The following is a 26,209-nucleotide window of genomic DNA, read 5'->3' as shown; positions in this document are numbered from 1 at the left end:
GTTCCGCACGACATCTGTAAAGGAGATCAATGCATATAAAATTGCCCGTAACTCAAGAACATTAATATGTTCCTCACGTTCAGATTCAGACCATAACCCATGGGCATAAAGGCCAGCACAGTGAGCCCCCCAACCGAAAAGGGAAGCATCGGAAGTAACTGACAGATGAGTTTGGTGAAAACCAAACTCCATCCCTTTAAATAAATTAGCATCATCCAGCCACCACTCCAGGGAGGACAGCACCCCCCTAGGGACGGAAAGTCTCCTATTTTGAGAATCACGGGCCGGTGAGAATACTGAATTGAACCACAATTGGAAGGGTCGCATAAATAACCTGGCCAGCGGAACCACAGCCGTAGTAGAAGCCATGCAACCCAAAAGGGTCTGGATAAAGCAAACAGATTGGAAACGACACCTCTGAAGGGTCGAAATAAGCCTCTTAATTTTTGCAGCACGCTCTGAAGGCAAGAAGCCTGCATCCCGAACACCATCCAAAACCACTCCAATAAATTGGATGGAGCGCACAGGGGTCAACTTGGACTTCTTCTGATTAACAAAAAGACCCAGGCGTAAACATAAATTTAAGGTGAGATACACCTGATTGGACACAGAGTCAGCAGAATCACCAACCAAGAGCCAGTCATCCAGATAAGGAAAGATCTGGCAGCCCTGGAGGCGTAAATGAGCCACCACTACTGCCACACACTTGGTGAACACCCTAGGTGCAGTGGCCAACCCAAAGGGTAAAACATTGTATTGAAAGACACGTTGCCCATAGACAAAACGTAAAAACTTCCTGTGTTCAGGGAAAATTGAAATATGAAAATACGCATCCTTCAGATCCAGGACTGCAAACCACGACTGTTGGGGCAACAAGGTCAAAACCATCTGTAAAGTAACCATTTTGAATTTACGAACTCGTATAAATTTATTCAAACCCCTAAGATCCAGGATAGGCCGAAGCCCACCATCCTTCTTCTCCACTAAAAACAGGTTGGAATAGAACCCCAAACCAGCTGAAGCAACCGGAATCTCCTCTATAGCCCCTTTCTGCAATAGGGCTGAGAGCTCTCCCAGGATCTCTGAACGAGGGGGGTCAGAAGAAAACACAGGGAGACGTAGGTAAGGTAAACCAAGAAATTCAACTTTATAACCAAACTGGATAATAGACAAAATCCAAACATCGGAACAAATTGAACACCAGGCATCCAAAAAAGCATTAAGCCTGTCCCCAAATGTGGGGTCAGGTCCCTGTGATTGTCAGAATTGCTTATGCAATTGGTCCTGGTCCTTGGCCTGATGCTGTTGGGAACCAGGCTTGGGACGTTGGCCCTGCCTTCGTCTGGGAAAGGCAGATTGTGGGCTCTGGTAGCTCCTGCGCTGCTGGTAAGCATACCCTTGATAGGGCTGATAGCGGTGTTGTCTGCCACGCTGGAAGGAGCGATAGTATGGGCGAGAAGGCTGCTGCGACGGCTGGTGTAGAACCCCATACGAGCGGGCTGTCAAACGGTCAGTCCTCTTCTTAGAGAGGAACTCGTCAGTTTCCTCTGAAAACAGAGTGGTGCCCTCGAACGGCAGGTCCTCAACCCTGTTCCTTGTCTCAACTGGCAGGGCGGTCGTGCGAAGCCATGCGTACCTGCGCAGTACCACCGAGGAGAGAAGTGATCGAGACGCAGTGTCAGCCATACTTCTCCCAACATTAATTTGGTGTCTGGATAGACGAACAGCCTCCTCCTGAATGACCCGAAGCAGAGTGCGCTGATCTTCGGGAAGCTTAGGAAGAAAAGACGCCACCTTCTTCCATAAAAACAGCTGATAAGCCGCCATCATTGCGGCATAATTTGCCACTTTGATGCCAAACGTAGCCGAAGTATACAACTTCCTACCCAAGGCATCGATCTTTCTACTATCCTTGTCAGTTGGAGCCGATAGCGAGCCCTGGCGAGGCCGAGCTTGCATCTCCTCGGTGACAAGTGAGGATGGAGGAGGGTGAACGGCCAGGAACGGATGAGCATCGTCCTTGGTTCTGTACAAGCTCTCCACTTTCCGATTAGTGGCGGTAGCAGACGCAGGTCGAGACTGCAGCTTCTTCCATAGATCAGCAAACCCCTCTATAAGGGGAAAGGCAATCGAGGGAGTAGAACCCGAATAGATATGTTGCAATATCTTATCAGTAAATTTAGATTCAGTGGAAGTCACTTCAAGGTCCAGGGCTTTCGCCATTCTTTGGAGCAACTCGTTGTAGGCCCGAAAATCATCAGTGGGCGAGGCCTCATCAGATGGCCCAATCTCCTTTTCAGGTGACTCCGACAGAGGAGAAATACTGTAACGGGCCCGGGGTCGTGGAGAGACCCGATCCGACGGGAGGCGGGACGGGTCATAGCCAACATCGGAACCGACTCGAAATGAGGGAGACAACGAAGCACCTCTATAATGCCGGTCCGAGTAGTATGAACTCTCCCTACTAAAGTAACGAGGGACAGGATCATCTCGATGTCGACTCTCCCTGGATCGGCTCCGATAGGACCGTGGGGTCCGACAGCTAGAGCGACGGGCAGACCGACTCCATCGACTCCGAGCCGACTGAATAGAGTCCGATTCGTACGAGGCCGATCGAGCCCGACCGGAAGGGGTAAGAGGCTTCTCGAGGAGAATGACATCGTCCTCCTGAGCCACCCGGTCCGGAGGAGTCTTGGACTGCGGACGATCACTCGCCTCTGCCTGCTGCTCCACTTGGACGGGAGCGGAGTCGACCGGAACCGACGGGGAAGAGGTGAGTAAGCCTTCCAACACTGCCTTATCATGCTTACTGGAATGCTTATGCTTCTTCTTTTTCTTTTCAGGAACGGCCTTCGGTCTCACAGAAGGATCCGAAGTCATCGGAACCGTAGAGGTGGTCTGAGTTGGCGGAGTCGACCTCGGAACCGACGGAGTCGAACTTCTATGGGCGCCACGAGCAGGTGAAGCCGAGACAGCCGACGAGATCGAAGGAGGTCGACTTGCTAGATGTCTCGGAACCGAAGCGGTCGGTTCCGACAAACTCCGACCCGAAGGGATCCTCTCGGACCTCGACTCCGAGCGACTCGGAGACGGCTGAGAACGAGAAGTCTTGGAACCCGAAGGTACAGGAGGACGAGAGGACGCAGACGGAGCAGACGAAGACTTCGGTGGAGGGTCCTCGACCGACATCGCACGCTGCCAGAGAAAGGCATGCAAACGATCCGTCCGTTCCGCCCTGGCCTTTGGGGTAAACGCGCGGCAATGCTTGCACGCCTGAGTGTTGTGAGTTTCCCCAAGGCAATATAAACAAATGGAATGGCCATCCGACCTTGTCATCTTACGATTGCAGGTCTCGCAACGCTTAAACAGGGCCTTCTCAGACATCGCAAACGAAGAAAGCTGTAAACCTCAACGATCGGCGGCGAAAGAGAAACTGAGGGTATGTGAGGGGCGCTCCGCCTCTTAAGGTCCGTTTCGGCGGGAAAGCGGCCGCGCATGCGCGCTGAGAGGCGGGAGCGCCCCCTGGTGGTGTTTAGCTATTAAAATCTCCGGTATCGGCAGGCCTGCGCGTGCGCAGTCCCATGTGGGACTGCACAGGAAGACCATAGATGAAAACTTGGTTCATAAATGACATAGCACTTTGTAGTATTAGTGGAAGATTTTTTACATATATGGTCAAAAGCATGAGGGAAGAGAGATGTATGGTAACGGTGTTTGATAGCATCTACTCTATAAATCAGTAAACTACTTGCAATTAAACTGGAAATTCTTCAATGCTAAGGGTCAAGTTGTCAGGAGAATCTGGATCTAACCATCTTTTTACTGGATGAGGATCACTGCATATGTTTCTACACAAAGACAAATTTGTCTGCCTTTGGAACACCAAACCCTCCATAAACACAGAAACTGATTTTCATTTGTAGAACTTGTATTGAGAGAAGGTACGGGGGCAGGAGACAGTAAGAGATCAGCAAGAATATATAAGAAAGGGGAAAACGAGTGTAGAACATGAAAATGGAGCACAAAATAAGCTGAGGACCCGTATAGTTTCAAGCACTCATGAGTCTTTGGTATCCAACTAAATTGTACTACAAAATGTATCATATTTTAATAATATGTAGACTCACACATGGCTAAGTTATGATCCTAAGAACCCAGCAAAAGGCAATAAACTGATTGTTTGTCCTGATAACAGTAAGTATCATCTCTTTCACCACAAGAGTGTGTATTCAAATGAAATATCTCCCAATTGAAACAGAGATGGGAAATATCGATTGGGGAGGAGGGGGTCTCACTCATTTCAAAATGCATTGAGAATATTGGACTCAAGAGCTATGTCTAATACATACTTTACATCATGATGGTAGTTCAGCATCACCAGTAGAAGTAAATTAGGAATCCCCACTTAAATTTCTCTATTATAAATTAATTCACTTATTTGGCATGTGAGAAATATACACAAAGACAAAGAAAGAAAGAAAATTTGGGGTGGGAAGAATAATATAATACAGTACCTGTGACCATTTGGAATTTTTCATTTTTTACATCAGGAATGAGCTACCCAACGTATCTTCTTTCTGTATAATTCAACACTAGCCCAGGAATCTTCAGTACTGTGATTAAACCAAACAAAAAGAAAAAAAGAAAAAATCAACAGAATTCTCATTAAAATATTCATCTCTATTTTAGAAATAGAATATTGCTGATACAGTGCTAGATAAAGGTTTTCTGTTACTAAGTGTTATCACTTCAGTTCTTTTCAAAACTGAAATCAAACCAATCAGTTTTCTTAACAGAAACAGAACCTGCTTGATCTATAAAAAATTTCTGATATTAAAGGGCAGGGCTTTTTTTCTGGGAAAAGAGGTAGTAGAACTCAGTGGGTTGCCCTTGGAGAAAATGGTCACATGGCCGGTGGCCCCGCCCCCTGATCTCCATACAGAGGGGAGTTTAGATTGCCCTCTATGCCGCTCGGCAGCATGGAGGGCAATCTAAACTCCCCTCTGTATGGAGATCAGGGGGCAGGGCCACCAGCCATGTGACCATTTTCAAGAGGTTCCAGAACTCCGTTTCCCCGCGTTCCTGCTGAAAAAAAGCCCTGTTAAAGGATATTTATTATCAAAATTCTCAATACACATCACTATTTGAATTTAGTACTTATTAGCGAGAAATGCCAGAGTTCATGCAAGCCTGGAAGTGGCACCTCTTGACACTGAAGTCCACACCTCAGATCCCAAAATGCCTGTCTGATATGATACAGTGATGAAAAGTGTACTCTGCAAAGTACAGAATAAAGCTACACCTGTAAGAGACTCACCCTGCATCCCATTAGATAACCTGGACACTTGGGATAAACTCCCAGATAAAGTAGTCACACCGTGGTTCAGCAACCTTATGCAGATGCTGAACCTTGAGTTGTGCAAAAAAAAATGCAGCCTGGATTGGTTCTGCCAGAGGGTCTCATTCTGCTGTAGAAATGAGCAAGAGGCAGCCTGAACTCAATGCACAGTGGCTTATACAGCACAAACACTCTCCACCCCCACCCCCCTACCCTACGAAGCCTCATGCAGACGCAACCAGACCGACAATCCCAGTTAATACATGATTTGCATTGAGCAGGTTGTGAGATGCAGTACGTCTTCTGAAATACGTTCTAGATTCTAACAACAGAGTAATTCATTCTAAGTAAACACATCATTTATTATACAGTTTTCTGTAACCAGTTAGTAATCAAGAGCCTTTGTTCTTGGCACCACACACAGGGAGGGCATCTATGCTATAAAGAAATGCAGAATCACCATAAAGCCAAGGAACAGGCAACACAATTTGTTTGTTTGTTTAATTTTTTTAAGCTAGACCTATAAAGAACAGTCTGTAGCTGTACCGGATATAGTGTAGCAACAAGGGAATAAGAAGTGAACAAAACAGCAACATCATGAATACATTCGGAGAAAACCCTGAATCCAATAAAAGTTAATGACTCCATCTCTAGCAGCTCAATTTCAGTTATGTACCTCTCCTAAGACATTGGTGACCAAAGCTGAAACATCAACTGCTGTAATGATCTAATGTAGCAAAAGCCTTTTTAGAGTGGGATGCTTTTGTTGCCAGTTGCTTTTAAAGCTATTTAATTTGTAATTAAGTCTGCAATGTTACCCTACCAAGGCTTTTAAACTAGATTTAAGGTGGAATTTTCAAAGCATTTTTAAGCTATTTCACAGGTAACAGAGCTTTTTGGAATAATCACACTATTAAATGCTTCAAGGGTTCTTGGACTGCCTACAATGGTATCTGGTTGCATTAATTCATGACAGGATAGATTGTAAACAGTATGAAATAGCTGCAGCCTGGAGGACTAACGTCTTCAGTGTTGCACAGAACGCAGGACAAGAAAGAAAAAAGTTACTACAAACCAAGTCACAGCTTTTAAGAAAAGAATGGTAATTGCTAAGTGACTCTTTGCTCTGGCTACTAATCCAGGAGTGATTCCACACGTTGGATAATGCACTTCCAATCCTCTTTATAGATAATTTGGAACAGATATTTTTGTATGTGGAACAAAAAATCCACCTCAAATTATTGATAAAGTGCATTGAAAGTGCATTATCCAACGTGTGCAGAATCAGAACAAGGAATTATTAATTCTGAACATGCATTGATATAAGTACGCATATGGTCACATTATTCCAGATGTCCATCATTCTCTTTTTGAGTTTTTTTCAAGTTTCAGTATTTATGAAATGAAAGAATGAAAGAATAACTAAGAAAAGAATGAAAGCGATTTACATTTTTAAAATAAATTATTATCCTACTCTTTTTAATAAATGTCTTGCTCCACATACACAAATGACAACCTACCTGCTAGTTCCATACACTATTTACTAACACAGATCTGAAACAACAGCAACACTGCATTAACATGGCTGAAAACTCCACTCTGGAATCTGTCTCATGGCCTCTGGGAGAAGCTGCGCAGTAGAAGAGAAGCATTTCTGAGTCTGTTTGTTATATTATATATACAATTTTATAAAATGGTATTGTGTGAAGCAGCAGCTATAGTGTCTCCATTACTCCTTGAGAACATGCCACATTTCTTTGTGTGCGATTCATATCCTACTTTTGACCTATAGGTTCCCCCAAGATGTTAACATATATAAATACAGAATTCACTAGAATTCAATTCGTTTTTTTAAAATCCATCAAACCAAACATTTTGATGCACCAAATGACATCTGCCTTAATTCCAGTAGGTTGTGCCACTTGTTCCATCAAAGCAGGTAAAGTGTCTCCAAGACTATCTTCAGTTCCTCCAAAAGTGTGAGAAAACAACCTTCATGTTTTTGCTTGTGCTGTTCAAGTTCAACTAAATAAGTTACTCTTATTTTGCCCTGCTTTACCATGTACACAAAACCAAAGGGCAAGAAACTGGGAGTATACCACAAGGAGAAACTGCAAAGCTCCCAGAAAGTTTCTCACACCTTAATGTATATGCCAGAATTTTCAAAATATTCTATATATTCAAAAAATGAACATAAAACAATTTTTTACAATTATACATCATCAGTACAAAGAAATACAACAAGCCAATATAAACACACTCAGCAAAGCGTTCTTAGAAAGGAATAAAGTCTCAATTCATTAAGAGATCCAGTGGAGTACAGAGTGGTGAAATGAATGAGGCAGGGTACATCACCAGGAAGTCTGTGAAGTTCAAAGATACCAGTCCTCTCAGATTTGTGGGTTGGTGCAATTCTTTTCCCGTGTTATGCAATGTTGGAAGTAGTGACCTATGGGGGGTGGGGGTGGGGACTCCCACAGACAGCTTTGTTACAAAAGGAGTCCAGATGGATTTTTGAACTCCAGACATTGGGTCCTGGGGCTTGAACCAGGAGTTGGACCTGTCATGTTACCTTTAATTTCATGTAGTTTCTGAACAGGGATTTCTAGGAATGATGCAATGTTTGATTGGTAGATAATGATACCCTTTTAAGACTTTGGGAGAGCATGTGCTTTAAATAGGAGGGTATGTTGCCTTGTCTCTTTACAGAGGCATTTTCCATCCAAGTGAGCCATTGATTATTGCACTCCGAGCATTTGAAAAAAGAATACATTGTGAGTAACTGTTTATTATGACTCGTAGGGTCTTGTGGAAAATCAATGTTTATTTATAGTATTTTGGGGTCCAGGTTGATTTACCGCCCATGAGGAAGCACAGTGTCTGTGAAACAGACAGGGCCAAACAGTCTGTAGGGCGCTTTGGGGCAGAGTTACTACGAACATCCGTGTGATTTTCGTGTGAGAGAAATGCACAATACGGGAAAAGAATTGCACCAACCCACAAATCTGAGAGTACTGGTATCTTTGAACTTCACGGACTTCCTGGTGATGTACTCTGCCTCATTCATTTCACCACTCTGCACTCCAATGGATCTCTTAATGAATTGAGACTTTATTCCTTTCTAAGAACGCTTTGCTGAGTGTGTTTATATTGGCTCGTTGTATTTCTTTGTACTCATGATGTATAATTGTAAAGAACTGTTTATGTTCATTTTTTGAATATATAGAATATTTTGAAAATTCTGGCATATACATTAAGGTATTGAGCATTGACTGTATGGTGTGAGAACCTTTCTGGGAGCTTTGCAGTTTCTCTTTCTGCTTTACCATGTGACATGGGCATCCTCTCTTAAAAAGTTCACAGAACAGCCAGCACTCTGCACTACCATTGGTACCACTTCCCATTCTAAGAAGGTAGTCAGGGCCTGGCCCACCTAAGATTCAGATCAGGCCTTTCACTGATCATACGGCAGGTGGCCCTGCGTTCTTCTCATTCCCTATAAGCAAGCTAGCAGTATCTAGCTTGCTTAATTAATTATGTCTTCCCCACTGTCTGACTAGGGAGAAGCAGCTTTGCATAAAATGAAAGTTTAAATTCTGTAAATCATGAGTGACTTGTATTCCTGCTCTCCTTGACATTGATAGTCTTATTCAAGTGTGCGGCTGACTAGATTAAATACATTTTCAATTCTAATGAGATATTTATTGGCAATGAAATAAGTAAGCAAAACAGAAATATAATAAATACATTGGAAGAAAAGGGAAAAACATCAAGAAAGCAAATTGCAGCCCTTTTCAGAAGACGATGCCATACTGTGATAACTTCTTTCTAGTCCTGTGTTTATGATAACTGGTTACATTAAAAACGGAGTGGATTTGATTTAAATTGATTTAAATCTAGATAAATTGATTTAAATCACTAGTCAGTAAGATTCAATTTAAATCATGGTTGTAATATTTACAACCCAGATGAAGATTTCATTTTTAGAACAATAACTTCTCAGGTTAGTTTTAGAAAACTAATGATTGTTTGGTTATTTACCATTTGAAACAGATAATTATGAAATCATTGCAAGATGAATTATCTCCAGTTTAGTAAGTTAAAGTGGACAACTTTTGTACTATACTTTATTGGAAGGAGAAAAATCATCATTAACAATAACATCATACAGCATATGTATTCTTGAATTTTCTTAAACATCCATGTTTGTTAACTAACATGGTTAAACAAAATATTTCCAAACTCGGTCTCTTTTACAGCTTGCTGCTATTATAGGTTTTTGCTTTAAGGGAGAGAATAATATGATAAATCTTAGGTTCCCTCCAAAAGATCACCTCTGGAATATTCTGCTCAGTTTCACTTTCATCTGTACTGCTTGCCCATCTCTCTTCACACTTAGCTTTTAACATCTCCTTATCCAAATCTGTTCCACCCCATATAATCTTCTATTCATTGAGCTTGTTAAAATTTAAGAGCTTAAGAGATAAGGGGTTGATTCTGCGTACCATAGGTTTGCAGAGGAACAATAAAATGGAGGTCTCTTTCTCAACTTTATTATGTTTATTTCAAAACATTTTTGCTGATAAGAAGTGGTTTTCACAGGTTTTGAGAACTGCAAAACCAAGCATCTGTGATGGTATCCTCTAGACAGAAAAATTACCAAAACTAATCTTACTGAAACCTCTGGAAAACCATGATCTCTAATGTATGAATTAATTAAATCCATCTACAGAATTTTTTAAACATTATATGAATATATAGTCTCATACTACATGATTAAAATTAATCCTTTGATTTAATTATTTTAATTATTACTTAGTATTAATTAATTAATTATTATTTCCAGACCAAAAAACCTTTGGGCTATAATGTATTTTAAACAGAAATCTATCTTTAAATTGATAGAATGCTTTCTGAGGAAAAATCTAACAAAATCAGATTTGAATAAAAACAAACCTATTATTTTTTTAAAAAAAATCATTGATTTTTATACACTAATTATGAATGTGAAATACTTCTAAGCATTCACTGCATCCAGAGTCTCAAATGTTATTAAAGTTTCAAAGTGGCAGGCTCACAAGTGAGCTGGTAGAACTGCCATTCTTACCACTGTCTGTCATGGGAATTTTTCTTTTAGGTTTTTTTTTTATTTTAATGAAAAGATTAAAATCCCCTTAATTTACTTTAATTTTTCAAAATCTACATGCTAATTCACACCCTTCATACCATAATGTATGGACGTGAAAGTTGGACAGTGAAGATAGCTGACAGGAAGAAAATTGATTCATTTGAAATGTGGTGCTGGAGGAAAGTTTTGCGGATATCATGGACAGCCAAGACGACAAATAAGTGGGTTGTAGATCAAATAAAGCCTGGATTCCTCCTAGAAGCTAACATGACAAAACTGAGGGTATCACATTTTGGTCATATCACGAGAAGACAAGATTCTCTGGAAAAGTCAATAATGCTAAGGAAAGTGGAAGGCAGTAGGAAAACGGGAAGATCTAAAATGAGATGGCTTGACTCAATAAAAGAAGCCACGTCCTCCAGTTTGCAGGATCTGAGCAAGTCTGTTAATGATAGGATGTTTTGGAGGTCTTTCATTCATAGGGTCACCATAGGTCGGAGGCGACTTGACAGCACGTAACACACACATGCCATAATGAAGGTCTTCCACTGAATGAATAAAGGGTGTGAACAACAGTGTAAATGCGTAACATTAGAGAAGTTTCCATGCTTCCAGCTACAAAAGGCAACCTGAAAAATAGGAAGCACGTCGGGTAAACATTCAAGGCATTTTTAAAAGAAAGACAGTCTAGCCACAATTTGCACCCTAGGGCTTTGCATTTTGTCTTGTGTGCTAAGTAGCTGTGCTTAGTTGCATGAATAATCACATTGTTAGACAACTGTACAATGAAAAGACTCAAAATTCATGCTTTAAGCATCCAATAACTAGTTAAATAATACACAGGAGCCAGAAGACAGACTTCCATAGGATATGGGTGAGCTCTGTATTTTTATCTGAAATCCTTCCTATTATGATGCAACAACTCATGCTTAATGCAGTTGTTGTTGTTAATGTCATTTCATTCTGCCTTTCTCACTGAGGGCCAAGCTACAAGTGACAAATGACACTTGAACGGCAAGTGGATTGAGTGGAGGGCAAGTGAACAGGGAGGAATACACTTGCCGTTCAAGTGTCATTCATCACTTGTAGTTTGGCCCTAAAACTCAAGGCAGATTACATAGTGTGAGATTATTACAATCAGTATCAAGGACTTTCCAAACAGTGTCAAGGACATTTCCATAAACAATGCCATAGGATAAATAAATACAAATTTACAAAGACACAGCATTAGCAAGGATCCAATACAGAATTAAAGAAATGCTGAAACAGAACAGGGTAGGCCGTTCCACAGGGTAGTGGCCACCATAGAGAAAGCCCATCTATGGCCTGCTGTTATGGCCTGCTGTTGATTGCACCTGCAGGAAACTGTTCAGATAAGTAAAGCTGCCATGGAAGAACATAGGGAGGGAGGCAGTTCCATAGGTATGTCAGACCAAGAGCTCTGTATGTGATAACCAATACCTTGAACTGAGCACAGTAACTGATAGGTAGCCATCCAATAGAGTGACTGCAGAATGGAGGTCATGTTCATGGTCCTGCTTGCTCCTGAAAACAGTCGAGCTGCAGCATTTTGCATCAATTGGAGCCTCCTAGTTAACTTAGATGGGAGACCTATGTACAGTGCATTGGAATAGTCAAGTTTTGATGTTGCCATAGCATGAATCCAGGTGATTAGGTGGCCTGAGTTAGCAACTGATTTACAATAGACCTCAGTTACTTCCAAGATTTTTTTTATTAGACTACTAGACTTTGTTTAGCTCTCTGTCCTAACCCCAAATTAGGTACTGCCTTATATAAATCATGACTGGCAACGCCATCATAATCAACCTATGCCTATGCAATTTTGTAAAGGAATGTTTTAATTTTTCAAGACCTTGTACTACTCCTGCATTACTGAACACTTTCAACGAGGACATCTGTGACCTTTACAGTGAATAGCAGCATTTCTTTGATATGGTGAATAATTGAAAGGATAGTCCCATCCATCAACTGTGGATGGAGCATCTTAGTTTTATTAGAAAAAAAGGTCATTTAGGAGGAGCACAACATCTAAAATGTGCCTGTAGCAGTACCAAAGAAGCCCCACCACCTCTATCAATTTGAACTCTGCCCTCCATGCAACAAAGTACAGGGGAGATCAACTCTATTGCTTTATTCATAGCCTGCCTTCTATCATTTAATACCACCTCTGGCTTTCTGCCTGCCCAGTAATCATACTCTAGAAATAAAACACTATTCATAGTTTGCAAGGATATTTGACACACATATTAGCACAATGGGAACTGAATCTCTAGCTAATGTTACGCATTTTAAATAAAATCCAAATTAAACTCCTCATATTTCCCTTTTGAGACATATCTGCTTAGGAAGAAAGTTGTGTGTGTGGTTAATACATTGATATTAATGTGCATGTGGTTAATACATTGATATCTTGTTTTTATTGATTTTAACTGTTCACCGCCCAGAGCCCCTGGGGATGGGCGGTATACAAATTGAAATATAAAATAAATAAATAAAATACAGCTACATTATGCAAGACCAAATACTGGTACATGAATACAAATGTTATCCATAAAATGTGAACTGTACAAAACCATTCTATGCTCGGCCTGCCCTGAATTCCAGCTAATTCATATATCACTGGACTGATTACAGCATCAATGCCAAACATGCAAACCACACGAAGAAGGAAGGGTGTTTAGCTCTCCAGGACAGTCAGCAAGAAGCCTCACGAGTAGGAACATGCGATGCAGTATTCACAAGCCAAATATATACTCGAATAATTCCTTTTGCTTTTATTCAGGTACACTCAGCACACATGAATAAATTCGAGTATACTGAAGAGACCTGAATTATTTGGGTTTATTCAGGAATGGCTGAACTAGCCATTTTAAAGCTGGCTGGCTTCAGGTTTGTTTTCCCTGAGCTTTTTCCCCAGGGCAGGCGGCACAGGGGAGGGGGAGTGAGGAAGGAGGGAGGGGAAGCTGAGAAAGTGAGTGACCATGGGATGTGGCACTGGTGGAGCCTCTAGTTGTCTGGCCAATCACAGGGATTCTTTGATGGGAGGCTTTGTCAAATTATTGCAAGAACATAAAAGCAGACCTGGCTCAGAGCAGACTCCATTTTAGAGTGAGATTTCAGGAGAGTGTGCTGTTGAGTGCTCTTAGCCTCTCTGGAAGTCTGTCTCTGGATTACCATTGCCTTTGAGATTCTGTGCCTTTTGGATTACTCTGCTGCCTGGGACCACCAGAAGACGACTGCTGCCTGGTTTGAAAAATCTTTTTTCCAGTTTTGGGGTGGGAGAGAGGTTGGCCTGGTGTTGGGTTGGGGGGTAAGGGAAAGCAGCAAGCTTTTTCTTTCCTTATAAATGTTCTTCAGTGCTTTGGTTGGGCAGATGCACTGCTTTTGAGTTTATACCTCCTTGGTTATCTTTGCCCTATTGGGGAAGGGAACTTTTGAATTTAGTTTCCTACTTTCTTAATCTTAAGGCTGACTTTTATTAGTGGGTTTCAAGAAGGAAACTGCTTGATTCTCAAAGAGGAATTAAGCTTCTTGCTACTATAGTTAGAAAAATAACAGTACCCTAAATAAGGCTTTTAAAAAAGAGTACATATTTCCATCTCCAGGTTAGACCCATGATTGGCAAACAGCCAAGAGGGGCATGCTGCCAGCAGAGGGAGAAGAGGAGGACAGCAGCTCTGCTGTTGCACCTTGCACCTCCCCTTCTCGGCAGGGTCCCTCACAGCCAGTCCTGACATGGTGGCCATCAGGGAGGTGCTCAGCTCCTCTGAGAACTGAGGCACATGGGCTAGGATTTGGTGGAGGCAACAGTCAGGGACTACATCTTAGAGATCTGTGAATTGCATAACACCTGTCCTCTGAACTACTAGGACAAGAAAGAGGTAGCCTAGCCAGCTCTCTCTGTCGAGCCTTATCTCATGCCCTCCGTCTTCTCTCGTGTGGGCAAATTGTTAGCCCTCATCACACTTGCCTGCTCCCTTGGAGAGTTGAACAGTTGGTCTTTCTTAAGGTCAGCTTGCCACTCTTCAGTTTCCAGCTCTGGACTTTGAGTGAGTGAAATGACCACATTCGTATTGTGCCTGATTCCTCTCAGTCTGTGTAGGGGTGGTGGAGAAAAGAGTTCTTCCCAAAGTTAAAACTTGGATAGAAAACCTGCAGGACAGGATGTGTCAATCTTTTAAAACAAGCAGAAGCAAAAACACAGAAGCACCCAGAATAAAGCTACTGCACATGCTGTGGTGTTGCACTTGTATTAACTTTCTTCTTTACGGGGTGTGAGGGAACAGGAGAGCTAGTGATGAAGGGCAGCTTCTGTGGTTCTTTCTCTAGGCACATCTGAACCAGTGACTGACAGTATAGGCTGAGAGAGAAGAACTTGGGTTATGTAAAATTATCCCTCCTCCTCGCTTTCTGAGGCCTTTCTTGGGAGAGGGATCTTATACTAGGTTACTATTGTGTGTGTTCTTGCTTGCCTTTGCCAGGGCTTGACCCAGGTTGGTGGTTCTGCTGCATGTGTCTGTTACCACATTGGCCTTCAGTTCTGCTTGGCTTCTGTGAGCGACACTGGTTCTGCTGGGCTTGCAATAGTGTCCCTTGTTTCACTCTGGTTCTGCTGAGATTCTCTGGTTTGACATTGGTTCTGTTGGGCTTTCTTGGCTCAGCTTGCATTAGAATTGGTTTTTGGCCAGAGGTTGTCCCTGTGCATTTGGTTTCTTTGTTTGAAAGTCAGCTTGGACTATTCCCCCATACGAAACAATACAGTGCCTGTGGCACCTTGTTTAGGGGTCCACAGAACTGGACCCTTTGGTCCAATATTCTTGAAATGGGAGGGCAGCATCTGTAGCAGCCAGAAAGAACTAGATTCCTGCAATTTTGGTGGAGTTTGCACAAAAAACGTTCCCTGTAGCCCCTCAGATAGGTTCCCACAAAGAGAAAAATGGAGCCAAATATATTCAGATTCCTGAATAAAACCTGGAGCCAAATACTAAATCACTATTTTTGAACTTTAACATCCAGAACACTGAATATATATGGTATTATGGGTACTCGGATCTGAAAAATACAGATTTTTTTTTAGTGCACACCCCTACTCACAAGTGGTGTATTATATTTAAGTGACACATCAGGTCTGTAGGATGCCCTCATATGTGATTTTTAACTGGAGGCATATCTTTTTCTCCTTTCAATGGCTATGATTTTGAAATCCAAATGTAACAAGAAGCTTTTCTTATTTCTCCACTTCTGTAGATCTTCTTTTTCCACACATATACACATGCAGTCATGCAGTTAAGAACTCTGCATCTTACCATTAGCATACAAAAACAAGCTGCTAATTATTTTGGCAACTGTGAATACACCAACAGGGATTGGGGGGGGGGGGAATTCAATTTGAATATAAATGACTGAAAGCCTGGAACAACTTAAATAGAATAGCATAATAGCACTCATCAAAGAAAACTTTTTTAAAAAGCTTGCCCATATAAATTAAAGCAACCTTTGAATTCCAATATAAAAGAAGGAATTATTACATCTTTACTGTGCCTTGTTCAAAGAGAGCCAGGACAAAAGTATACAAGTAAATGAAACTCTAAGAAGCAATTAAAGCATTAATATTAAATAAACCCCCACACTCATTTTACTTCCTGTTTATGCCACTTGGTTAGAAAAGACTGCCACATGATTCTACTGCTTGTTAATTTCAAGCCACTGTCTAAATAAAAGCTCTGGTGAAAAAACAGGCATTTGGGGAGGCGGCTCCAGAAACGAGAAGCTTAAAAATAGACTTTATACAGAAGAAATGCTCTAGAATATTTAAAATTTGTATGAACTTTAATAACACAATATTTGCAACCCAGAGTCTTGCTAACTATAAATATATATGTATCAGCAAATAATGTAGGCAGCCACAGAACCACTCTGACAACTACACTTAACCAGAAAAAGTATTTTAAGAGCACTGAGTTAAAAAACCCATTCCTACAAATGAGAAAATGAACCAGAACACCTATGTGGAGGTATAGCTCTTGTCCCCATACAGACGTGCAGAGAGAGCGAGAGTGAGAGAGATTATAAACACTTTAGAAGCTATTTTGGCTGTCACTAACAAGCTTATTTAAGCTGGAGAGCCAGTTTGGTGTAGTGGTTAAGAGTGTAGGACTCTAATCTGGAGAACCGGGTTCGATTCCCCACTCCTCCACTTGAAGCCAGCTGGGTGACCTTGGGTCAGTCACAGCTCCTAGCTTTCTCAGCCCCATCCACCTCACAGGGTGTTTTGTTGTGGGGATAATAATTACTTTGTAAACCTCTCTGAGGTGGTGTTAAGTCATCCTGAAGGGTGGTATATAAATCAAATGTTGTTGTTGTTAAAATACATGTGTTTTTATCCGTATGTTGTAATCCGCCCTGAGCCCATCCACAGGGAGGGCGGACTATAAATTTAATGATGATGATGATGATGATAATGTCACCTGCCCAAGAGGTTTCCATCATAGATTGTCAGAGAAAGTTGAACAGTTCAACGGCTGCAGGAAAGATAGAGCAACAAAATCCTGATAGGGCACCTTTTTTGATGGATGTGAAAGGCCTCAGGTGGTGGAGACCCTCACATGAGACTTTGGAACAAGTGGGGTTATATACAGTTGACAGAAAAGCAGGACACATACAGGATCCCTGGGGAAGCTGTTAGCTGGGAGAAAGCCAGAAGGGAAAAAAGAGCTTAGGTGGGGAGACAATACATGGAGGCTGAAGGAATGGCAGAGAGTAGCTAACAGCCCAAAAGCAGTAGACACTTAATTGTAAACTATAGGAGGGGGAGACTAAAGTCTGATGAAAATAAGAAACTGCCCATTGAGGTAAAGAAGAAATAGGCCAATAAACTAGGACTAACAAAAACTATTAACAAAAACTATTAAGTGTTTGAAAAGGCCAAGACAAGGAAAGAAAGTGGGAGATCATTAGGGTTACAGAACACCTATCTACAGGCCACTCTAAAACATTACACACAGCATACAGTACACCCAAAATCTATATGGGAATGTTAAGACTGAAACAGCATTTCAGTGGACCAGCTAGCCCCAAGCTAGATGCAGAGTAATTGCAACAAAGTGGGGCCACCACAGAGAAAGCACATGTACAGGCAGCTGTTGATTTTGACCATTTGAAGGGTGGCACATGCAGAAAACCCTGTTCCAGGGCTGGATCTAGGGTTGCTGGTGCCCAAGGCAACCCAAGTCCGGTCCCTTGTGCGTGCTCCCGATGCTGCGTGATGACGTCACGGAAGTGACGTCATCACGCAGGCATAGCGTGCCGCCCGTGCAGCAAGCCGGGTGCCCCAGCTTGCTGTGGAGTTGGCAGAGGCAGTGCGGAGGGCTGAGAAGCCGCCTGCCCCACAGGACAGGGGGTGGCTGGCCGCCCCCTGTCCTGCGGGACAGGCGAATGGCACGGGTGGCCTCCCAGCCCCCCATGCTGCCTTTTGCCTGCCCCGCAGGACAGGGGGCACGCTGCAAGCCAGCCGCCCCCTGTCCAGCCGGGCAGGAAAAAGGCAGCGCGGGGGGCTGGGAGGCCACCCGCAATGCCACCCACATGCTCCTGGTGGCTGGCAGCTGCATCCAACGCCCCCTCCTTTGCGGCGCCGGGGGCAGACTACCCCCTCCTCCCCCCTCGACCCGGCCCTGCCCTGTTCAGATGAATTAAGCTCAGGGCAGTTTAACAACAGTTTAAAACAGTAAAACAGTGAAAAGACAAGACAAAAAAGGTTTTATATGTGATAGCCAACATCTTGAATTGAACCCAGTAAGAGTCAGGTAACCAATGGAGTGACTGCAGAGTGAGAATAATATGTATGCTCCACCAGCTCCTGATAATAAATGAGTTGAGGTGTTCTGCACTAACTGGAGTATCTGAATTCACTTGGGAGGAGAGACCTATGCAGAATGCATTACAGTAATCTAGTCTCAATGTTATCATGGCATGAATCCAGGTGGTCACATCGGCTGTGTCAAGGTAGGGGATCATCTTCCAGGCTAGTCTGAGTTGGGAAAAAGTCTTTTTTGCAGGTGCATTAACTTGCTTCCCTAGCAGCAGTGCCAGGTCCAGTATAACTCCTAAGCTTTTAACTGAACCTGCAAGGATCAACTGTCAAGAGCATTACTAAGAGACAAAATTTTATAAACTGGCTATTATATGGTAGGCAGCTGCACATTTATGGGAAGTCCTAAGTATGGCTTCTGGACAACTGCAAAAAGAATTCAGTCCTCTCCACATGAAATATGCTTCATGTATTACATGTCACATCAAGTACAAAAATTGGATTTGAAATAAGAATAGCATGAGGAGTGGGGGAAGATGGTCCATGCATCTTCCTTATATAAAGGCAACACATGGACGATTGCCATGCATTCAAAAACCCTTTCCATTCCTAAGACTTCTTGGGCCAATCCTCCAACAAGAAACATTAGTATTTAGCAAGAACATTCTTCTTTATATTAAAAGTCCACAAGGCACAGTTGCAATCATGAAAAGAAAATAAAGCCAGATTTGAATGATATGCTTATTTGTTTTTCCTCCCAACCCCAACCCCCAAATGGAAAGGAATTTTTCTTATTAGGCAAAAGCAATGAATAGGCAGAAAGATCAAGAGGAGGAGGACCATTAGTAGGTTTAACTCTCTTTAAAATAAGCAAATAAAAAATAAAGAAAAAGAAAATAACACTTCTCTACAGACTGCATTTCTCGTTCCATGGATACCAGATGTACCAGATGTCTGAGCTGGATTCATGAAAGGAAGTAGCACTAGATATCACTTTGCAAATTTACAATGGCTAAAGGAACATACCAGGGAATTTCAGAAGAAAATCAGCCTGTTTTTATAGATTACAGCAAAGCTTTCGACTGTGTGGATTATGAAAAGATATGGATCGTGTTAGAAGAAATGGGTGTGCCACAACATCTGATTGTTTTGATGTGCAACCTGTACTCTGGACAAGAGACTACTGTTAGGACAGAATATGGGGAAACAGAATGGTTTCCAATTGGAAAGGATGTCAGACAAGGATGCATATTATCTCCCTACCTATGCAGAGCATATCGTAAGAAAAGCTGAATTAGATTCGAAAGAATGTGGAGTGAAAATTGGTGGAAGGAATATTAGCAATTTGATATGCAGATGACACCACATTACTGGCAGAAAATAGTGAAGATTTGAAACGACTACTGATAAAGGTTAAAGGAGAAATCGCCAAAGCAGAATTACAGCTGAACATCAAAAAGCAAAATACAATGACTGCTGAGGAACTACACAATTTTAAAGTTGACAATGAGGAAATTGAAAACGTTCATAATTTTCTATTCTTTCATTCAATCTTCAACCCAAATGAGGAGTGCAATGAAGAAATCAGAAGATTGAGCCTTGGAAGAGCAGCAGTGAGGGAACTAGAAAAGATCCTTAAAGATAAGGATGTCTCTCTGGGGGACCAAGATGAAGATAATCCAAACTATGATATTCCCCATTATTATGTATGGATGTGAAAGTTGGACTATGAAGAAACCCAACAGAAAGAAAATTGATTCATTTGAAATATGGTGCTGGAGAAGTGTTTTGTGGATACCATGGATGGCCAATAAGACAAGTAAGCCGGTTCTAGATCAAATCAAGCCCGAATTCTTCCTAGAAGGTAAAATGAATGACAAAACTGAGGCTATCATACTTTGGTGACATCATGAGAAGACAAGACTCTCTGGAAAATACAATAATGCTGGGGAAAGTGGAAGGCAGTAGGAAAAAAGGAAGACCTAAAACAAGATGGCTTGACTCAATCAAGGAAACCACATCCTCCAGTTTGCAAGATCCGAGCAAGTCTGTTAACGATAGGACATTTCGGCGGTCTTTCATTCATAGGGTGGCCATAGGTCAGAGGTGACTTGACAGTGCATAACACACACACACTGACTGCAAGAGAATATTCTGGAAATGCCTGGAAACTTGGAAACTACCAGTATTTCTAACTCCCAATATATAATAGTCATAATGTCTAATGACACCAGTGAAATTAGAATTAACTGAATGTTTTGGAGCTAAATCCTTTTTTAAAACATTAGTTCAGCTGTATTGAATGAAATGAATGAAACCAATCTATCTGTTCTAAGGAGCAAAACCTTTTGAGACTTTTATAGACAACTTACTCTTTGCAATATAGTCTTGATCAGAAGTTGCAATGACTTGTTTTGGCACTGCACAGCCTCCATACTTAGCCATATTTCTTATTGTTTTTGTTTGCACCTAGATGAAAATGAGGAAAAATGTGGAGTGGCAAGAAAGTTGCAATGCCTTCTGAGTTGCAGCCTTCTGAGTAGTCAACATGATCTGGTATAAATTTTTGATCTGAGACAATGAAAAAGGCGGAGACATCATATAAGCAAAACTCTGGATCCATTAGCTATGAAAAGTATGAGAGTCTGACTCATGCAAACATGGTACACGGTAGAGATAAATGATGAGATTGGACAGATACCAACTCATTGAAGCAACAATACCCAAAAGCTTAGCAATCAGAAAGAGTCAGCTATGCCCATATCACTATGTTTTTTAGATTTCTTAATAAGATGGCTATTGCCACCAACCTCCAGGTTGCCTGGGGTGGTTTTTATGAACAAACATGCTTCCAGGGACCCTTGGTACCCTAGGGTAGAATATTACCACCAATTTCCTCTAACTCACCCTAGCTCAGAGACCAAGGAAATGAAGTCTCTAGTCATATTGGATATTGTTCAAGAAATCAGCCCTTCCAAGCAGGCCAGCTGCAGGCTGAAGTCCACAAAAACAGTTAATGGTAGCTGGGCCAAATAAGCTAAGGTGCTGGATTCAGACTAAAGCCCCTAAACTCAATAACATCACACCACACAAGAGTAAAATTAATATATTTATTAAGAATTGTACAAAAGATCACATGTATAGTAAATGTGCAAAACAGGAAAGTAAAATAAGAAAGACTATTTAGCTAAAACCTAAGTTACTTGCCAGGTTTCTCTATTAATCCACATTACTTTGTAAATCAATCCACAAAGTAAAAATAGAACAGAATTTAAGAGACACAATCATCCAAATGCTGGTCCAAGAACAAGATGGTCCAAAAGGCAAAATGGTCACAGCCAGCACTCTAGCCAAATGTCAGATTTTTATCCCATGTCAGGCTGCAACATGGACTGATTCTAAGAACCAAAAAGGATGTTGCTAAGACATGTGAACACAGCTCTCTGCAGCTGAATCATGTCTGTCAATCAGAGTAACTAGCCCCTATCTGAGCTCTGATACTAAACGAGATGGAATGCAAGGGACAAACCCCTGTTCTCTCTGGCCATTATCCTTGATACTTCCATGATCTCATTGACACCTGGGTTCTGCAAAACACACCTCCAAGCTTATCTCTCTGGGAACTGCTTGCTCTGAGTTTTTTAGAAGTTTCCCAGAATTTTCCTTTGAGGCCTAACCCGCAGGGATGTCTGAACCTGTATGTGGCCAAAAAATAGGCTAGGAATAAGCTAGTTTCTTGAGACCATTGACAACACAGAGCTATTCCCACCACTCCTTATGTAGAATTTCTCATGAGTAAAACAAGGTGAGGATATGATCCCAAACATGGTAGACCCCTATCCAGTAACACTTATATTTATAAATACATCCTACTGAAAGCTGGAATATATTAGTAGAAACTAACTTGTTCCAGTGATTTCAATGAAATGACCCTAATGTTTCTCTCAGAACAGTAATATGGGGGCATTGTGAAGGAGAATTAGTAGGTTGTGCTTATCAGCACTCATCAGCTGTTGTAAATTTCTTTTTTTACTTAACACACAACTATAAGCCGGATGTATAAGCTTGATATCATAGCCTCAGCCAATGGAGGTTTTGGGTAGAGGATTCTACAGAATGTAAGTGGCCCCATCCTGGGATTCCTATGTACTGGACAACTATCAAAATTATGGTCTCAGTTCCAGATGAGAACAGAACATTGGTTGCTTATTGTGAAGCACCCTGGCTCAGAATATTTTAGCGGCATACACTGAGCAAAACATAAAGACCATGTCGTGAAACAAGCTTTTGCTGAGTTGGCTTATAAACATGCTTCCCCTGATGTGTTAAATGCATCTGTTCAAGTATGCAGTAACATAAATCATGTCAACTGGGGGGGGGGGGGTGTTGCTATTTGTTCCTTTACACAAAGCTTTGTGTTGGTATTACTCATGAACTGAAGGTCACTTTGACCTTTATGCTAATAGCTGGTTATCGGAAATCCACTGGTATTTGTACCATGTAACCTGCCTCCCTTCACTATTCATAAACCAGGTGCAGATCTTTCAATGCATGCACTTCAAATTTCATATCAAATTGTGTGAGAGCATGTCAGTATAAGAATTAACAGAAGTACTGCCTGAAAAACACTCTCATTGACATTACTCTGATTTTAACTCCTGCCAAGCCTAAAACAAAGTTCTTCCCAAGCTAAACGAAACACAGTGAAAGAAGCCATTATTATTACAAGCTGATGATTAACTTTGTAGAATCTGGTTTGTGCTGCTCCTCAATCACATTATAAAAAGGGAAGAAGCACACATGAAAAATCAGATTCATAACAAGGATTTTCATGTTCCAAACTCTGCCATAACTGTAGGAATCACATTCATAAAGGCAGACTGCGTTTGTAAAATAATAAAAAAATGTTAAAAATGAGCATATTCAACATTACATAATTTTAGATAAGCTACAGAAATCTGTTGATAGCATGAAACCAAGATTCTCTAAATAACAACAGGCACTAATCATACGCTTTGATCCCACACCAGCTCCTCTCTCTCCTGTTTCCTTTTTTATTTTTGCAATAATAAATATAAAATTAAAAAATTAAGAAAAAGTTTTAAAAAACACAGAGACATAAGATGCTATAGATTTTGATTACTACACCTTCTGGTTCCAATTAATAACCAGCCACAAACTGGATATGGTTTGAATGGTGATGTCAATGTGTTTTTGGAGGAGGTTCTGCAAACGGGCTACCAGATGCCAGTCATCCAGGTAAGGGTACATGGAAAAGAACCTAGACCTCAAATGTGCAACTATAGCCGCCACACATTTCATGAACACCTGGGGGAGGGGGGGGGGGGAGACCAAACGGGAGAACTGTGTATTGGAAAATTTCTCCCTGGAAGTAGAACCTGAGGTACCTCCTGTGGTCGGGGTGTATGACAATACAAAAGTAGGCATCGTTAAGGTCAATTACTGCAAATGAGTTATCTGGTTCTAGATATTGCAAGTCACTGGAGAGGATTAACATTCTAAACTTTTCAGCTTTAATAAACAAGTTTAATTGGTGGAGGTCCAGTATAGGGCGGAGTCCTCCATCCTACTTTTCCACCAGAAAATATCTGGAAAAGAAACCAAGTGGGGAATGTTCGGTTGAGATCCTCTGAATGGCCCCTTTGGAGAGGGTTTCTCAGTGATGAGGGAAAGGGCCTCTACTGGGCACTTTGAAACATTGGTAGGTGGGGAAAATTCCGGCAATTCCATAAAATGCATATGGTAGCCATAATGAACAACTTGAAGGACCCAAGAGTCCAACAAGATGCCCAAGAACTGTAGAAGGGGGTCAACCTGTCCCTAAACAAACAGGGTTGTAGAGGCTGTGGGGCGGTCAATCAGAACAGTGGCTTTTTCCCTTGGCCCAATTTCAGGGAACCCGGCTGAGGTTGTCTGGATCTAGGTTTGTTAGGCCTCTTTGTTCCTGCGCAAAGGAAGATGGAGTAACCTCTCTGCTGGTAAGGTTCGTACGTCTACCTAGATCATTGTTGGTATGAAGTACAATTCTGGGAGCGATGCTTGAATGAATATTGTTGCTGATGCTGCTGTTGCTACTGAGGACAATAACAGTGTGCTGTCTGTTGGTTTTTCTTCATTTGTTCAGAGAATAGGGAGGAGCCCTCAAAAGGGAAGTCGCCAATCTTGTTGTGTTTCTCCTGGGGCAAGGCAGTGGAGCGGAGCCAGGAGTGGCATCTGAGGACTATGACAGAAGCCATGGCTCTAGCTGAAAAATCTGTGACATGTTTACCCACAGACATTTGCTACTTGGCAAGCCTTGTGGCTTCACTCTGGAGTGCTTGGTTGAGGGCTGTCCTCTCTTCAGGTAAGACTTGAGTGTTAGAAAGACGGTCCCATTATAGCCTGGTAATTTGCAATGCGAAATTCCAGCACTGCTGAGTAGATTTTGCGCCCCAGAGTGTCCAGTCTGGGTTCCTTCCTTATCCACTGGGGACAAGTGGGAGCCATAGTGGTGTCTAGACTGGACTTCCTCTGTGACAAGGGACAATGAGCATGGATGGGTGACGAGAAATGCACAATCTTTTTGTTGGAGTTTGTAGGAGTTCTCGATCTTGCAAGAAGTAGCAGGTGATGATACTGGTTTCTCCCAAACCCCATGTGCAATGTCAAGAAGATCCTCCACTAGTGGGAAGGCTACAGAGTCTGGTGAGTTGCTATAAAGTGCCTGAAGTACTTTGCACTTGGGCTTTGGTGTTGCTGCAGAGACATCAAGGTTGAGTGCATGTGCCATTCTGAGCATCTGCTAAGAGAATAGTTGGGAATCCTCTGTTGGATAAGAGGATGTAGTGTCACCCACTGTCTCTTCCAGAGATGGATCTGAGGCCAGGACAAGACTGCGTTGGAACGACAAGAGCCCGCTTCTTCCCCATCATCGGAGTTGGAGGGAGGGGATGAGTGAGCACGGAACTGATGGGATCCCAACCAAAGAGACTGTCAGATCCGGAGATACTGAAACTGATGAGGCTGGAGTTGCTCCTGCTGGAACTGAAGGTGGAACCGAAGATGAGAGGAGTGGCCTGGAGCCAAGAAAGAAAGTCCTGCCAGTTTGGAATCTGGGGATAGGACATACTTTGTGGCCAAGGTGTGGTGGCCAAGGTGCGGTGGCCAAGGTGTGGCAACCTCAGTCGCTTCCGCTCTGGAACTGGCCTGTCAACCTGCTTCAGCATGGAACCTACTGTCGTGAATACAGACTCCTCTCACTGCACCTTGGCCACAAAGTATGTCCTATCCCCAGATAGTATCCCCACAAAGTATGTCCTATCCCCAGATAGGACATACTTTGTGGTCAAGGTGCGGTGAGAGGCGTCTATATTCACGACAGTAGGTTCCATGCTGAAGCAGGTTGACAGGCCAGTTCCAGAGCGGAAGCGACTGAGGTTGCCGACAATGGAGGGCATGGAACTGATCTCGGATCCAGTGAAAAGGTCGGGTGGAACTCCTCAATGGGATTTATCTCTGCCTCATCCCATTGCAGGAAAGGGGTAGGCAGAGGGGAAGGCATCATCGGTGGCTATAGGATCTCTTCCTTGATAAGGGAGGGAGTGGAAGAGGAGAAATAGATTATGCTGACGTGAAGGCGTAGAAGCTGACTTACGAAGGTGCTTCATCTTAGTCCATGATTTCTTGGCTGGAGGTTTTGAGGCCAAACACTCTCCCCAATCTGGGGAATAGTGCTTCTTGGATTCCGACTTTGACTGTGTGTGCTTCGATGGAACTGAGGGCTGCGCCAAAGTGTCTGTCATCAGAATGGTCGCTGGAACCAATGGTCGGTTCCACTTCAGATCCATAGTGCATGCCTTAATAATGATATACTTTGTAAACTACTCTGAGTGAGCATTAAGTTGTCCTGAAGGGT

At 42.3% G+C, this 26,209-nt stretch overlaps 1 protein-coding gene across 8 annotated transcripts in view; it reads right to left on the bottom strand.

Annotated features, from left to right (window-relative positions):
* Positions 1-26,209, bottom strand: part of SEMA4D (semaphorin 4D) — a 151,516-nt gene that overhangs the window by 61,744 nt on the left and 63,563 nt on the right. For all 8 annotated transcript variants that reach the window (XM_054986238.1, XM_054986241.1, XM_054986240.1 and 5 more), the window contains one exon: positions 4,515-4,613. The gene's annotated coding sequence lies outside the window, so the exon portion shown is untranslated. The remainder of the gene's footprint in view (positions 1-4,514; positions 4,614-26,209) is intronic.

This window comes from Eublepharis macularius, chromosome 8 (genome assembly GCF_028583425.1).
Source record: "Eublepharis macularius isolate TG4126 chromosome 8, MPM_Emac_v1.0, whole genome shotgun sequence".
NCBI lineage: Eukaryota > Metazoa > Chordata > Lepidosauria > Squamata > Eublepharidae > Eublepharis > Eublepharis macularius.
This window is presented reverse-complemented; position numbering and strand designations above follow the sequence as displayed.